We start from the raw sequence: 16,631 nt of genomic DNA on the forward strand, positions 1-16,631 counted from the left end.
TTAATGAATGATGATTTCACTTTTTCGGTTAATGATGGACAGGCTCGACTAATCTTTTCAAGTTTATTTCCTACGATCCGTTTTGTATGTGCTGGATTTGAAAATTTTACAATGTCAGAATTAACTTTCTCCCTTGTTTATTTCGTTGCTGCAGAGCCATCGTCCTCTATAATATGTTTGTACATCAGTCCAGAACTGCTTGCCTCTTTATGCAATTGAGCACGAGTATTGGGCTCCATAGCTTTTACAGAATTGCTCCAATTTTTTGGCATCTGTGAAGTTGACCATATTTAATTGTTTTCGTGTAAACCTTGATAAGTTTTCACACAGTTATTGTTACTTTCAAACATTACATATGTTGCAACAATATTTGTTACTTATTTATAAACTTGAACCCATATAATAAAACAGTTATTGACTGTTAAGCCATCGGATATGATGTGATATTCAACGGAGGAGGACAATATTGACCTCTTCCAGTGAATACCATAGCATATCCAATGGCTCAAGGGTCAATAATAATATAATTTTCAAAACGAAATTAACATAAATAATAGACAGAAAACTCAATAAAAATACTGCTCTTTTTCTCTCTAACTTTTAGAAAATTATTATAGATATAGCAGTCATAGATAATTATCACTCACACGGGTTTGTTAAATTTACATATGTATTATTTTTGTATGTGTATTTATTTTATGTAATAAGTTGCTTTGAAATAAACATAATATTTTGATGGCAAATTTATGTTTATAGATAGATTTATTGATATTATTTCTTTAGTACTAATATTTACGAGATTATCCCATTTTTGTTTTCATGCAAAAATATAGCCAAGGGAGACAAACAGATACTGATTAAGTACGGCCGTTATATACATTCCTATTACAGAAACACAACCTAAAGTATAGATTTGTACCAGCATCGTGTTGACTTGTCAGGAAATTATCAGCAGCGCGGTACGGTGACCTCGGAAAAGGCGCATAACATGCGAGATTGTCGGCTTATATGGAAATTCCAAATGAACTCATATTATTGTTTGTTTTGATTGATAGAATCCTGTTTTACGTCCCTTTCAGTATTTCAGTTATGTCAGGCAGGTAGACAAGCCTACTGCCGCTCATTGGCTGTTTTTTTATTAAAAATATAAGCATTCTTAATTTATTAAGACTTATTATACAGCCATTCTATTCAAACTTATTCTTTCTAAAATACGTGTAAAATAAAAGCTCAGTACATAATCCAGGATCGGGAACGGATTTAGCATCTTTTTCAGTGATCGTTCTCTAGTGTATACTGCTAGTTTCTATTTGGACCAACATTGCAAACTTTAATATATTTTTTATTGAATTTTAGGAAAGACAATATTGTGAAACAAGCCGCGACGGCATCTGGACGAACATTTATCATTCTATATCGTTATGTCGTCATGTAAACGGAAGGGGCATCTGGCCTGTCCGTGATGGCATGTTTAAAATTCATAATTTAGTCGTTTCTATTCAGGCTTTTTCCCCCGTCCTGTGCAACAAATAACAAATAACAGAAATATTTAAATCATTTCTTCTTCAAATTGGTGATTTTGAATGATAATCTTGAATTTGTTTAAAAATTGTCAGGAAGCATATAATTCCCATTACTCAACGTATTTTTAAAATATGTATTTAATGACCTCCAGATTTGGCTAAAAATAATCATTCTCTCAAATTGAAGTTTGTTAATACTAGAAGATGTGTTTTTGTGTCTAAAAATATTTCGTCGAAACCAATAGCGCTATAGCGGAATAAGTGAATTATGACTTCAAAATATAGATTTTCTTATAATACCTTGAGTAAAGCGTTACAATCGCTTTTTCGATTTTCATCATATAAAGTAGAAAAACAGCAAATTCTCAAGTATTTCCGTAATATATAGTTAAACTTTGTCAGTAATTAAGTTTTAAAGCCTTCTTAAGAAATATAGCATTTATTTCCAGATATCTATAAAAGTATTTTTTCTTGTTGTCGAACGATCTGGAGGATAGTCCCTTTAATTTTTAAAATATTTATGAGGGCGAAATATATGTGTATTTCGGGTCTCCTTGAAAATGTGTCTTTTCAAAGAGCTATAAAAATAAATATATTTTATACTTCTTTGGTCTTTTCAATTTAAATTTGTTTTTAAATATGGATCCGTGGCCTATAAATGCATTTTACTTTACAATAATGTGAATTTGGATTTTGAACTGTAAGATAAATTATCAAAATTTATAACTCCATATCCATAATTTAGATTTTAACTTTAAAGCGTTTATGCAAGAGCCGTAATAATTGTCCCTTTAGGCCGCGGGGCATGTCAGACAAACAGACACTAATCCAATTAGTAACGGTAATAAACAGAAATATGTCAGCATTCGGTTAACTTATTGTCAAACACGTTATTTGACTTTATCATACATATAAAATCATTACAAAAAGATAAGATAAGAAATTTTTAACAACAATATTATAATACTTACAAACAAGAAACATGAAATTTACACCCGACCCAATGGACCTGTTATATTTACATATACAATATTCAAGTTTAAATATGAACATGTAGTTCTATATGTTAATCAACTTTATGTTAATACGTTTTAATGCAATAAATAATTCTAGTTGTGAAAATGGTATTAAATGAATTAAAAAATGGAATATTTTTATTTAAACACGTAATTTGAAATAACTTTATTTTTATTTAATCTGGCAAAGTAATGACATTAAACACGGAATTAGATTGACACACATGTCTATCTAATTCAGTTTATCCGGTGTCATCAGTACACGTGTACTGTGACGGGCAAAATTTTCCAAATTAGTAAAATCAGTGATATTCAAACGTTTAGGGAAGCAAGAAGACATAAAAGTAATTTAAAAATAAACTCATTGAAAGAAAGATTAACTTTTCTAGTTTACTTCAATAACTTAATAAATGTTGTGAGATGATTATAAATATAAGAATAAATCATTCTAAAAGACCATGTAAAGCTTAAAATCTGTCATTTCCTACAGAAATCAATGGGACTCGGGATCAAAATTAGTTACTTATTTCAAACGCTTCGGGAAGCAAGAAGATCACATTTTATTTTTATTAAAAAATTATATTGAAAGAAAGTGCAAATATTGCAGATTACTTCAATAACTTAATAAATATTGTCAGATGATGCTTTTGATGTCATTTGATGTGTTAAAGTTTTTCTCCTTCTATATTTCAATAGGCGTGAATTGACCGATAATGGCTAATCGATACACCCGATAACCTGTTCTCAGGGAGACAATTTCGCCAATAAGCCAGCAAATTGGCTTAGATTTCTGGGTATGGAAATGAGCCGCGCCTTGTGAAAACCAACATACGGTGGCTTGCAGTCTGGTCAGGATCCATGATGTTCTTTAACGGTTTCTTAAATTGCAATAGGCTTTAAAAGCGAACAACATAGATCCTGACAAGACTGCGCAAGCTGGTCTGTATCAAAGCTAGTCGCAAAGCCACTATGTTGGTTCTTTCATGCCGCGGCTCAAATAACATATGTTAAAACAGGTAGAACGGTAACCATTTATGTAAATGTTTTGACGTGTAATCTTTGCAAACAGTACACGCGTAATCTTAAAATTCATACGTAACATTCGAATTGTAAAATTCCGTTGTACTGCTTTCAAAAGAAAAAAAGCGTATATATATAAACTGTCAACTTTTAGGACTGCCTACGTGGTCTGATTCTCTGAGATATCTCACTGATGGAGGACTGTAAGTTCGAGCCCCGCTACCGAACATGGCTCTTTATGTGAGAACACTTGGTAGTTTGTGTCGGAGGTTAGGGGTTTAGTACTGGTCGTTCCAGGAACAATGTTTAAGGAAACTACCCGCCATACTGTTGAAACGAGCGTAAAAACTTGATTCAGAAAATTAATCAACTTTTTTAAGTCTTATTACTGTAGTACATGTACTTACTTAAATTCTATAAATCTGCCTTTAATTGTATCATTTATACAATTTAAACGAAATTCACATTCGGTTAGAACTGTGCGGAAATGTTTGTATTTTAATTATCCCATGCTTACCTAATGCAGCTGCAACGATTATTAAATAGGGGTTCCGTAAAATGCCATAGCATTTTAGATTTTACATTTTAAAATGTAGTACACTATATAGACCATACTTAGTTTCGGGAAATAGGTTTTTTCCAGTAAAGTTTTTGTTTTGAGTTTAACGCCATTTTTTCAACAGTTTTTCAGTCATATAACGGCGGGCTGTTAACCTAACCAGTTTTCCTGGATTCTGTACCAGTACAAACCTGTTCTCCGCAAGTAACTGCCAACTTCCCACATGAATCAGAGGTGGAGGACTAATGATATCAGACACAGTGTCGTTCATCAAATAGTCACGGAGAACATACGCCCCGTCCAAGGATCGAACTAGCGACCCCGAGATCCGTAGACCAACGCTCCTACCTATTGAGCTAAGCAGGCGGGCTTCAGTAAAGTCTTTTTCCGCATATTTTGCAACCATTGTCAAATACATTACCAAAATAGCATAATCGACGATTCTTCTATTTTGCTTTTCTCCGTTTTATTATCATTCCCGACACTCCCTTTCTTCAAAAACCTAACTTCTTTGCCTTCTGAACTGTCCGTATTTATCGCGACTTATTTTAGAGAGCCGCTGAGTTTGAAAAAGGTGCATGAAGTGGCTATGAAATGAACATCAAGAACTTCTAGTAATTTAAAAGATACGCACTTTTCAATGAAAATATTTTGGAATACTGCATGTTATGAAATGTGTAATATTTTACGATTAGATTGAAATATTTAATTCATGTCTCATAACTGCTTGTTTATAGGTTTCCAGGTAGAATTATGACAAGCCATTTAAAATAAACACATGTAACGTTACATAACGATTACATGTCTTTTAACGACGCAGCAGTAGTCAAGTTCAAACGGTTTTACTACAAAAACGCTTCGGTGAACTTTTTTCTATTTTGGCATAGATATTAACAACATAATGAATTTTCACATACAAAAATTTGGCAAAAATTCCACGGGCCAATTTTTTGCAAAATGGATCAGAATCGATTTTCTTCCTGAATTTTCTTAAACAACCAAATGTCTATTTTCGAACCTCCTTCGAAAATTCAGATAGAAAATACCTGTTCATGTTAATAATCACTAAGAAATTGCTTTATTCTGTGGTTTGATATATAATCTAATGCATTGACGCCAACAATACGCTTGTAGTATCGAGTTTTATACTATTTTAGTGCTACCATTAACGGAAGTAAAAAGCGCGAAAACGAGTCATGTTTGCGACGTCATGGTAACGTCATACGCATGTTTATTGCTCTAAAAGATGATGATATCAATTGGAAATATCTTCAAGTCTATTTTGGTATATAAGACAATCAGCAAATCTTAAATTTTGACAAAGTACCATTCCCCCTTAAAGCAATTAAAGGCTTGCTGTAACTGTACAGATTATTTCAAATTTTGACGACCCAACCGAGCTACATTTCCGACAGTTTTAATAACAAACAAAATTATCAAAATTACATATCCGACAGTTTTAATAACAAACAAAATTATCAAAATGACTGCATTTCTTTACAAGATACCGTTAAATAATTGTGTTAAGATTCTTAATTTCATATAGTTTTGTAAGAAAATAGAATATTTTTGCAGTTAGTTGAGATTTCAGGCAACGTGCACACAAATGTTATATATAGGAAGGTTTAGTGTACAAATAGTTGCCTTCTATTGTAAATACTAAAGCAGCAAATTTGTAAATTTTGACTTTTAGTGGGTAAAGGTACTTTAATATATAACATACGTCACTGCTGTCACTTAAATTTTCCATCTTTGATAACTAGCAACATTGAACGCACACCAACAATGACTTTTGTATGCTTTTAATTTGAATAAAATAGAAAAAAGTGGAAACTCCACAGGTCGCTCAAGTTTACTAAACATGTACACATGACAACGGCAAAACCATGTTGCTGTGCTGAATTATCAGATGTCGACAAACTACAGTAAAACAATGATGTCTCTTTCAATATCACGTAAAAGATAGCAAAAAATAGCATTTGTCCTAGTTTCTGCTGTATACCAGTCATCTAATATTTAAATTTTCAGCTAACAGAAAGAAACTGAGGGTATCTTAGAATCAAACATACGTTACCTAGGTTTTAAGTAACATATCTCATAATTATTTTACTCTTTCTGGCAAATGTATAAATCATGCAATCTTGGCATTAAAACACCTACTCGGTCATTTTCTACAGCATTACAAAGTTGAAATTAAACAAACGATATGAAACATACGTTACCAAGATCAAAGAGAACGTTAAATAACACTAAAGCAACGACAATATATGGGTTCCATTGTACTATGGCAACTTCAAGGCAGTGGTGTTTGTACTTCAATGCGATTAGATTTAATACTTGATGGCCGGTCAGCTGTATTTTTTTCTGAAATTATTTGTTTAATGTATTATGTGTTCAAAGTATTATGTGTTCTGATGTAATAAACACTGCACATTGCTCTTACAGCACATCATACATAGACAGGTACAACATAGATGGTGAAACATACATGTATGTTACTTCTTCAAACTGATCTGTTTCTGTGACTATAATGATTTTTAAACATTACTAATACTATGGGATGAAATAACAGAACTTTGCACTCAAATTGCATTTCATTAACGAAAACCAGACGAGACACGTTTTTGTTATACTTTTGTTGTCAATTTCGAGTTCTTATAAATGTCAATTTTCGTCTTTCGTAAACGTAAATACATAACACCTAATTCATGCATTTAAACTGTCACATATAATTTACGTCAGTATGAAACTGTGTTTAAAAGATTAAGTATAGTAACTACCTTCATCTTATCTCGGTAATGTGTGTTTCAGAAATATTACAGCAAGCAGACACAATACAACACCAATATACAACATATGCCAAAGTATAATTTAATATCTAATGCAATGGAGGTTGCGAGAAGTCATTTTGGAAACAGGATAAGGTCTTCTTACATGCATACCTGCATTTGTATGTGCTTACAAAGCCTGTGGTATTTGTTTTAAACACGCCAGTGGTGCAGTGATGTTTAATAACATACTTTCTGACTTATTCTGTAGTAATATCATGAAACTCTTTTACTGATATTACATTCAAACATGGATTTAAACATACATTACTTTATATATTAATTACAACACCAAGTTTAAAAACCAACACTATTAATCATAACATCAAACAACATACAGATGCGACATACTTCTTGAATCCAGCGCTTGCTCAATTTACAGCTTTGAAACTCCGTACTCCCTGTTTACCAAGTCAACTGTCATAACTACAGATGCATTTATTATAGTTTAGCACTGTTTCAGAGGTTTTTGTTGAAGTACATTGAAGGGATTTGGCATATTTGTTTAAAGTATAACCAAAGGTCATCAAATATATATATAGCATAAACTGAATCTCTGTCAATCGGCTAAGGCTAGAGGGCGTGTAAAATTCAACGTAATTGTGACACTCACAAATGCACAAAGATATTTGAGTTTAAGTTAGTAATTACTTTATTTTTTTATTACAAACATGACAATATTGATTTTATGTCGAGCCCGCTTGCGGAAGCAAAGACATAGTCGTCCAAATGGCTGTTTGGTATATGTGCGTGCGTCCCTCCCTCAGTGTTTGTTTGTCGGGACCATAACTTTGACATGCATAGGGTAATCTTGTTTATATCTGGCATGAATGTTAGTGAGACGGAGTGTCATGCGCAAACCTCAGGTTCCTATCTCAAAGGTCAAGGTCACACTTACAGGTCAAAGGTCACATTCAATAATGACTGTCCGGAGCATTTTTTCTTCATGCATGGAGGGATTTTGATGTAACTTAGCACAGAATGTCATGCGCAAGAACCAGGTCCTTAGGTCTAAGGTAAAGGTCACACTTTAGAGGTCAAAAGATACAAGAATGACAACTTTGTCCGGAGCATTTCTTCTTCATTCATAGAGGGATTTTGATGTAACTTGGCACAAATGCACACTAACATGAGTCAGAGTGTCATGCGCAAGAACTAGGTCCCTAGGTCAAAGGTCAAGTGGGATTTTGATGTAACTTGGCACAATTGTTCACCATCATGAGACGGAGTGTCATGCGCAAGACCCTAAAACTACTTCCCTTTGTTGTTACTATAAATAGCTTATATTGTAACTTTTTTTATTAGTGGTCGTTGGGAAATATCAAGACCAATTTTGTGTAGTACAACATGCATGTTACATCCAATTTTGAGGTGTATTTTGACTTATCTCTAGTGGTAAGGATTTTTGTGTGAATTTATATTTTTTGTTGTTTTTCTTTAAGATTTACTTCCCTTTGTTCCTACTATAAAAAATATATATTGTAACTTTTTGCAATCTTTGTTTTATTTGGCATAAATGTTTGCCTCAGTGAGACAAGGAGTAATGTGTGCAACTCCCACTCCTTTTGGCTGCTGGTGGGCTCGACATGTTGCCTGTGGGCATCTAGTTTATAAATGATTTGAAGTTCTTCAAATGTTTCGAAAAATATATGTACTAATATTGTTGGTGGGGTACATCAACCACACCATTTAACAATTTTATTCGGTATGCAATGACTAAAGTAGCATTTCGTTACAACCAAAGCAAAATATTAATTATTAAATGCAATAGAAGATAAGATTTGTCATAGAAAAATTCACACAAGTTTTGTTTTTACCAACCAATCAAAGTTATGCCAATGTAAGGCTAAATTCCATTCATTAGAAACCAACTTTTTTAAAATTGTTATTAAATGCTCAGACCGACATCCACCCTAAAAGTTTCCTGACGGATAGTATAACATTGTGATATACTTCAAACTTGATTTCGACTTACAAACTTTTTGGCCTTGGCCGATTGATCATTATTGTTACAGGTTCTCCTATCGTATGCTCAGACCAACATCGAACCTTCTGCGGTTGTGGCTTTATACCATCTGGGTTATTTGTTATATCATGTATATCGATTAAATAATACATATAGTAGTTGTCGTAATTGTACTGTGGGTAACTTGACGATACGTTATACGTGGGTCGGATGGAAACAGTCACTTACCGAGTTACTTTCTGATACAAAACTGCGGAACCCGCCATATAGTTAGGTGGCGATACGACAAAGTGCAGGGCGCATGAACCAGGTCAGTAGACCAAAGGTCAAGGTCTCAGATGAATCCCAAAGCTCCTATTTCGTGCCCGGAGCATAACCTAATAACTATTTGAACTTGACATATATGTAGGTCGTGTTGAGACGTGAACCGGGCTGGTAGGTCGAAGATCAAGGTCACAAATTGAGCTCAAAGATCATTTGTCCCATTATATTTTGTGTTCAGAGCAAATCTTAATAATCATTCAAGGTTGCGATGACACGATGTGCAGAGCGCGTGAACCAGGTCGGTAGTTTAAAAGTCAAGGTCACAGTAATATAAGGTGTAATCTGTCCGTCGTAATTTATTTCGGAGCAGAGCTGAATAATCATTCAATGTATTGACTTCAAACTTGGCATACAGGTAGTTGGCGATGAGACGATGAGCAGAGCGCATGACCTTGGTCAGTAGGTCGTAGGTCAAGGTCACAAACTGTATTAAAATGTCAAATATGCCCTTTGTAATCTGTTTCCAAAGCACAACTTCAAAACTATTTAAGGTATTGACTTTGTACTTGGTATAAAGGTAGGGGGTAATGAGACGATCTGAGCGGTGCCAAATCCACATTACCCGCCCCCTCCTGCCCACCCCCTCCACCTAAAAAATCAATTACTTTTGTCTAAATATTCCATCACCGCCGTAGCACAAAGCATTACAACCCCCGTCCACCGCTATATTACCCCCGCCCCTCTGTAAACACACAAAAATTTTTTTTTAAATTTTACTTCCTTCTCTGAACTTCTTGCGTATATTGCCCTGCTTTGCGGAACTATTGTTATGTTTTTTTTTGTTTTTTTTTTCGATGATGTACATTAACTGACTTTTGTTTATAAAGGGACAGGGCGCAGGGTGTGACGAAGGGTCTAAATAACAATTAGTCCTTTATTTCACTGTCCTAGGTGCCGCAATAACCATGAAAAAGATACAACCAGGTATTTGTTTACAAATTCGAAAGCCATTTATTCTGCGGTTTCGTGTTTTCTAAGAAAAATGCAGATGTATATGGTATACATGTCAAACAGATTCAAGCACATTTGGTCCCATTCAGATGGGATATTACACTTAAGAAAGCATAATTGACTGCGTTTATACACCTGAAGTTTCGTAGGAAAAGCTTTTTGCGCATCAATATTTAAAATGGATGGCATACTAATTATGGAAACATATCATGCACGGTCATGATCAGTTTTAGTCTTTTTTATATTTTCGTACTGTTTTAAACGTTCAAATAATAGCAAACATCCATGAAAATGTTTTGTAAGACAAACTTACTGTAAAGATAACGTTTAACTGTTAGTGCATTCAATTTTTAATGAAATTCGACATCTAGTATGCTGACATCGGAAAATAAAAGATTTACTTAGATTTTAAAACTTGATAGAGCCCATGTCTTAAGATTGTGCAATAATATGGCCAATACTAGAACGTTCATTATCAAAAATCTATTCGACCGCTAATAGCATTGACCAGGCTAGTGATATATACTTCTCCAAAAATAAACTAAAATAAGAAGATGAGTACCAGATAAAATGAATCAAACATTGAAGTACTCTATTCGTGATACCTGCTATTCAATAACGAATAAGGTGGCAATGTTATGGCCCAGACAGGATACTACGCACAATGCTGTGTTTCTCCGCGTCCATTGGCGCTGAGTATATGTGATGGATTTTTGTCAGTGCAATCATATTCTGTATGTCGCAAATGACAATTTTGTCCTTTCGATTTACATTTTCAGTTTTAATGCCTGGCCTGGCCTATAATAATGGTATTAACTTTAAAAACACAGACGAGAAAAATAAGTTTCATAAGACAGGAAAGAAATCAAAGAGAAGAAAAGAAAGCATATTTTTGGCGGACATTAACTTCCTTTTCAGTTTGAGGAATGTGCCAGAAAGAAATATAGTTTTGATCCATAAACTCTATAACATGTGATTGTGCATTTCTTAAGCACATTTGATGGCTTAACAATATTATTTTAATTTTAAGCGTATCCAAATACTTTTTTCAGTGTGTTTCAATTATTACCGTTTGCGTAATTTGTGTAATAACATTGACAGGAGCTGCGCAAATGTTTCGCGCAAATAACCAATCTGTAATCACGCAGCGCAAATAATCAATTTGTGATTTAAGACATACTGATTTTATCTCCCGAAAAAAAATCATACACAATTGTTTAATGATACAAATGAAAAAACCAGGCATGCTTGAAGGTGTTCTGTTTAAAGTGTACATTTTTTAAATAATAAAAGAGATCCATATTTATGTAGCTATTTGAAGAAGATATTTAAGTCTTTGGTAATTTATGTACTTTTCTTTAAAAGTCGTTTTAGAGTTACTTATCGTCATCCGAGTTGTATTTTATAAACACTTATTCTTCTTAACTATTTGGTGCATTTACTTTGCAGCAAATCCTGACAGTCATGTTTTCGATACCATCTTTGGGCATTTATTCTCATAGTGATTTGTGGCAAATTATTCAACCTTAGAGTTAGATAATATGTGATAGTATTGTATCGGCAGTAGCTTTTTGTATAATATCTTCCTGTTCATATGCCCTACCCTTAGATAAACGTTTTTTGGATATTTGCCAAGTAACAGATATGACATTCTTACTCAACGTGACCGCATTTTGATATCAGTCACATTTTCACATTTAAATTTAATAACCTTTAGCCATGATCATTTGCCTCTGGGAAGAAAGTACACAGCGTGCTAAAAATATCGGTGATTCTTTCAATTTCAGATTATCATTTATTGTTGATAAGTGAATACAAGGCCTAAACACATTTATTTACATGAGTTTAAAGCAAATCTATTTGTGTGTCTTTACAATTTTAGTGTGTTTGTGTATGTTGTGTATTAAAGTATATATATATAGCAAATACTGTTACCACCCCCACCTGCAATCAAATAAAAGAAAAAACAAATACTGATGATATACGGAGTTTGTTCTATATCAGGATGTTTTACTTGTTAATTTTCCGATACATTCCTGAACCACTTATCAATTTATCTGCTTTGTATGCCTGTGGATTTTCACTGATAATCAATAATCGATAAGATCTAGGCATTCTTTGATCAATATTAGGGACAAACATCTGTTTATAACAGATGATTAAAACTCATATTTTTACATCTAATACTACAATTTATGATCCAGTCAAAAAAAAATTAATTTACTATTTTTTTCATTTGCAAAAATTGTTTCACAAGCCTACTGAAGTAACACGAATATGGAAAACTGCAATATTCAAGAAACATTTGACATAGAAAAACAGCCATTATTTGATTATTTTATATTTATCCAAATATCATTTACCGCTAAACTTTAAAGCAAATGACATTATAAAAGAACAGAATTATGCTTTATTTAATAAAGTTAAAAATACTGAATGAAAAAGAAAGACTCTGCAGTATATTAGAATGAGAAAATCAAACATGCAATACCTAGAAATAACTTTGTAGTTGCGATATTTAGTGATAAGTATATTGAAAATACATGCTTAAATAATAAATATTTTGATAGTTTCGATCGCTTTCGGGTTTTATAAATCTTTAGTGTAAAATATTAAATTAGTTGACTTTGACAGCAGTCTAATCGTTAGAACTCTTACTACCGTAAAATCACGTCACGCGGCATACAGTACTATCAGACAGATAGCGCATTTATGCAATTCTCGGCATACACGCCTGTTATCTTTTGACGGATAAATACGACATGCGGTACTCGATAAGAGATAAAATGAACGCATAAATGCGATCTGCGTCCTTAATGAGTTAAATAAGGAAAAAGGAAAATTTCTTAGATTAAAAATTCAATAATGCATGAATAAAGAAAACACATATCCTTATTACAGAATATCCACCAATAAAACGGTAATAACATAATTAAAAATGTGCAATTTTACGAATGTGTCAAAGATGACAATGAAATACAATGTCCAGCTGTAGAGCATACAGTTACATAATAGAAAAAATATTGGCCAGGCACACGAATAAAGGCCATTACCTAAACACAATGTCTTGCTGATATACACAAACGTCTTATCCACGTAAGGCAATTATTTCATTCTTGCGACTTGTATTCAACTATTTCGTTATTCATGATAATAAATGCCCAAATTTACAATAGCTCTTTTGGATAGGGCAGTCTCCCCTCTTCGCCAAACCAAATGTTTCATGCAAACGGTGGCTTAGAAGAGGAAATATTTTGAAATAAGTAATTGTATAATACGTTAAAGAGGAAAAGAGTGTTATCAAGAATTACTTTATTCAATATGTATGCAACAGTTACGGTTTGTACATATTGCAGTTCCTTAACTGTTTTTACCATGCTGGAAAGCTTATATAAATTCCTTTCAAAACTTTCAAGAAAAAAATTTTCTAAATGGAGACTATTCAAAAAGTAAAGAAAGCAGACATATTTTACTTGTACATTGCACTTCCTCCGAATGGCTAATGTTTTAGCAAGATCCCTTCAATAGTGTTTGAGTTATGCTTCGGACACAGTTTGATGAAGATCTATCAAGCCTTTCATGAGAATAAGTTGTTCAAAGGTATTTCTATTTTAGTACTAGTGACCCTTAAAGGAGCCAAACCTCTCCATTTGAGCAAACACGACAGAGGGCCTAATAATGCTGGTAGAAGATTTGATGAAGATCTATCAAATAGTTCATAAGAAAAAGTTGTTTAAAGGTATTACTATTTTTAGCTCTAGCGACCCTTTACATGGGTCAAGTGCCCCAATTCGAACAAATCTGGGAGGAGAGAGGCCTCACCAGGATGCTACAGACTAAAATCAATGAAGATCCAGAGCAGAAGACCTTACAGTGATACTCAAGACCAAGTTTGATGAATATCCATCAATCGGTTATAGGGGAAAAATGTTTAATGCTTTTCAATATTTAGCTCTAGTGGCCCCTAAAACGGGATCACGCACCAATATTTAAATAAAACTATTGGAGAACCTTAAAATGATGCTACAGACCAAATTTGATGAGATCTATGAATCAGTTCATGATAAGTGGTTTAAAAGTGTTTTTTTTTTCTATTTTTAGCTCAAGCAGCTCCCTGGAAGGATCCATGCATCCCAATTCCAAAAGCAATAAGAGGTGACAGTATATTGATGCTACAGACTAAGTCTGATGAAGATCCATCAAGTTGTTCATGAGAAAAAGCCATTCAAATCAATTTCTATTTTTAACTCTAGCGCCAAGCTAAAATATTTGAACATACTTTATAGAGGATCATGCTAGAATGCTTCTGACCAAGTTTGGTGAAATTATTATCGTTAGTTTCAGAGAAGATGTCATCTGAAGAACGGATGTTGAGCAATCACAGATAATGTGAGCTAATGTCTTTAACTACAAAATAGAACATTTTTTATGAGTTTGGCAACAATATAGGGGATTAGTTTCATTTTGGTTGTGACCTGTAGCTATTTAGATACTAGCGCATCTTTAATCAATGATTAAGTTTTCAATAAAATCATCCAAGTGCTAAAATGGGAATTATTACATCAAAATGTCGACATTGATCATTCTCTTAGCAGTATCCTTGGGGAAAGGATATGTGAAGTTCCATTTAGTTTTGAAGAGCTATAACCCAGATATATTATTGTTTTACACACTAGTATCATATTAGTAAATCTAACGCGGTACAGAGTGGCCCGAATAGAGACCAAATTGTTTAAGGTTCCCCGTAAGATACTTAAATCGGTTTAAATAAGACAAATTCGGAAATAATAAGGTTCTTGAACTTGTGCTATGCAAAAAGTAAGAATTAATGATTTAAAGTATTGGCTGTCATAAATTTGGTCGAACTTGTACTGTTTTTTTTTTTTTACAAATATCGTTGGAAATGTCGTTGGAAAAGTGGACTTGAGCAGGACTTGAACTATCTATTTCCGTATAAAGCGTTCAATAATTTTTTACGGCGTCAAGTACAGACTCAGGGTAAATTGTCGGGGGGAGATAAATACCGTTGTCACAGAAAGCACGCATGCAATATTTACAAAGTAAAAACAAATCTCACATACTTGGCAAAATTTCCGCTCTAGGGTGATGGTTTGTCAATAAAATCCTCCATATTTACCCGATAGACACAATTTTCTCACTTAAACCACCGAAAGACACCATGTACGTCCTACCACTATTCATGAAACTTAAAATCATTTAAGATGTATAATTGATGTAATTGTAGCCATTGTGAAAGAACAAACAAAATATTTCCTTAATTTTTGACATTTTTGGTTTTCCGCTGTGGATAATGACAATAACAATAACATTATAAAGAACATCTAACTAAATAGCATGGACAACTATTCAGCATTATTACAGTCCATGATTAAATTTCCTTCAAATAAATGTATCCAAACATAACATACTAATTCAAGAATAAGCAAGACACCTTTGTTACTGTCTTTTATGGAAACAAAATTATGTGTTCTTTAATGTATAAGCAGTGGTCTATCCGTGCCTATAATTGCCAATACTAAATGCTAGATAGGCAACATTACAAAAACATTTTATTATATAAAAAATATACACTGACTTATTTGTCTATGAACTGTCAAGCAAATATAGTCAACAGTAAAAGAGAACCATTAGCTTGAAATAGAGTGTCTACTTATTTCTAACGTTTGATAAAAGTATATTTTGGGATGGGATTAATACACAAAAAGCTACCACCACTGCAATGCTATCACATAGTTTCTGACTTTACAGATGTTTACCTTTCCAAAAATACATATGAGCTTTATTCCCCTTGCGTGGTAACGCTTGCCAAAATTGCCGGGTCTGGCTCATCGACTTTCTTTTTCATAAAATTTTGTTAATTTTACCAAGGCCTTTAATAACGTCCTTAATTTTACTTTTGTATGGCATTATAGTTCCTAGGTTAGATTATGCCAATTGGTAATATAATTAGCCATTTTTTTCCCTTTCAATCTGTGAGTTTCACGCCTTTTTGTCCACAATTAATGAAACCCCATCAGGACCGGTGGCTCTTAACGCACATAAGTTTTAGCTGTTTTTCACCAGTATGTGTTTAAATTTTCATCATTTGATACATGCTGTCGCAAATAAGTATTTATTACGGGTTACGGGTCAAAATATTATTAATATTTTATTCTGTTTCTTCTAATTAATATGAAACAAAGTACTTAAAATAATGTAAATAATCATGCTGAAACAAATATATTTCTGCTTATCATTTCCTACGAAACCACTGTAGTATAAATGAAGAAAATTATACTTACACATTTGTGTAATATTACATCTGAAAGGAAACCTATGTGCTTGAAGTCATCTGTTTTGTGCATAAATCAGCTTGAACCTGTTTATTTCGGCCATTGTGTCCCCTGAGGTACAGGAAAAGAATTGAAAATGCAAACTAAACGT

The 16,631-nt window shown here is 33.2% G+C and overlaps 1 long non-coding RNA gene across 1 annotated transcript in view; it reads right to left on the reverse strand.

Annotated features, from left to right (window-relative positions):
- Window positions 1–15,379, reverse strand: part of LOC128556839 (uncharacterized) — a 29,622-nt gene extending 14,243 nt beyond the window's left edge. Inside the window, exon 1 of the long non-coding RNA XR_008370861.1 lies at window positions 15,269–15,379. This is a non-coding gene — a long non-coding RNA (uncharacterized LOC128556839). The remainder of the gene's footprint in view (window positions 1–15,268) is intronic.
- Window positions 15,380–16,631: the final 1,252 nt, after the last annotated feature.

This window comes from Mercenaria mercenaria, chromosome 1, assembly GCF_021730395.1.
Source record: "Mercenaria mercenaria strain notata chromosome 1, MADL_Memer_1, whole genome shotgun sequence".
Taxonomy (NCBI): domain Eukaryota; kingdom Metazoa; phylum Mollusca; class Bivalvia; order Venerida; family Veneridae; genus Mercenaria; species Mercenaria mercenaria.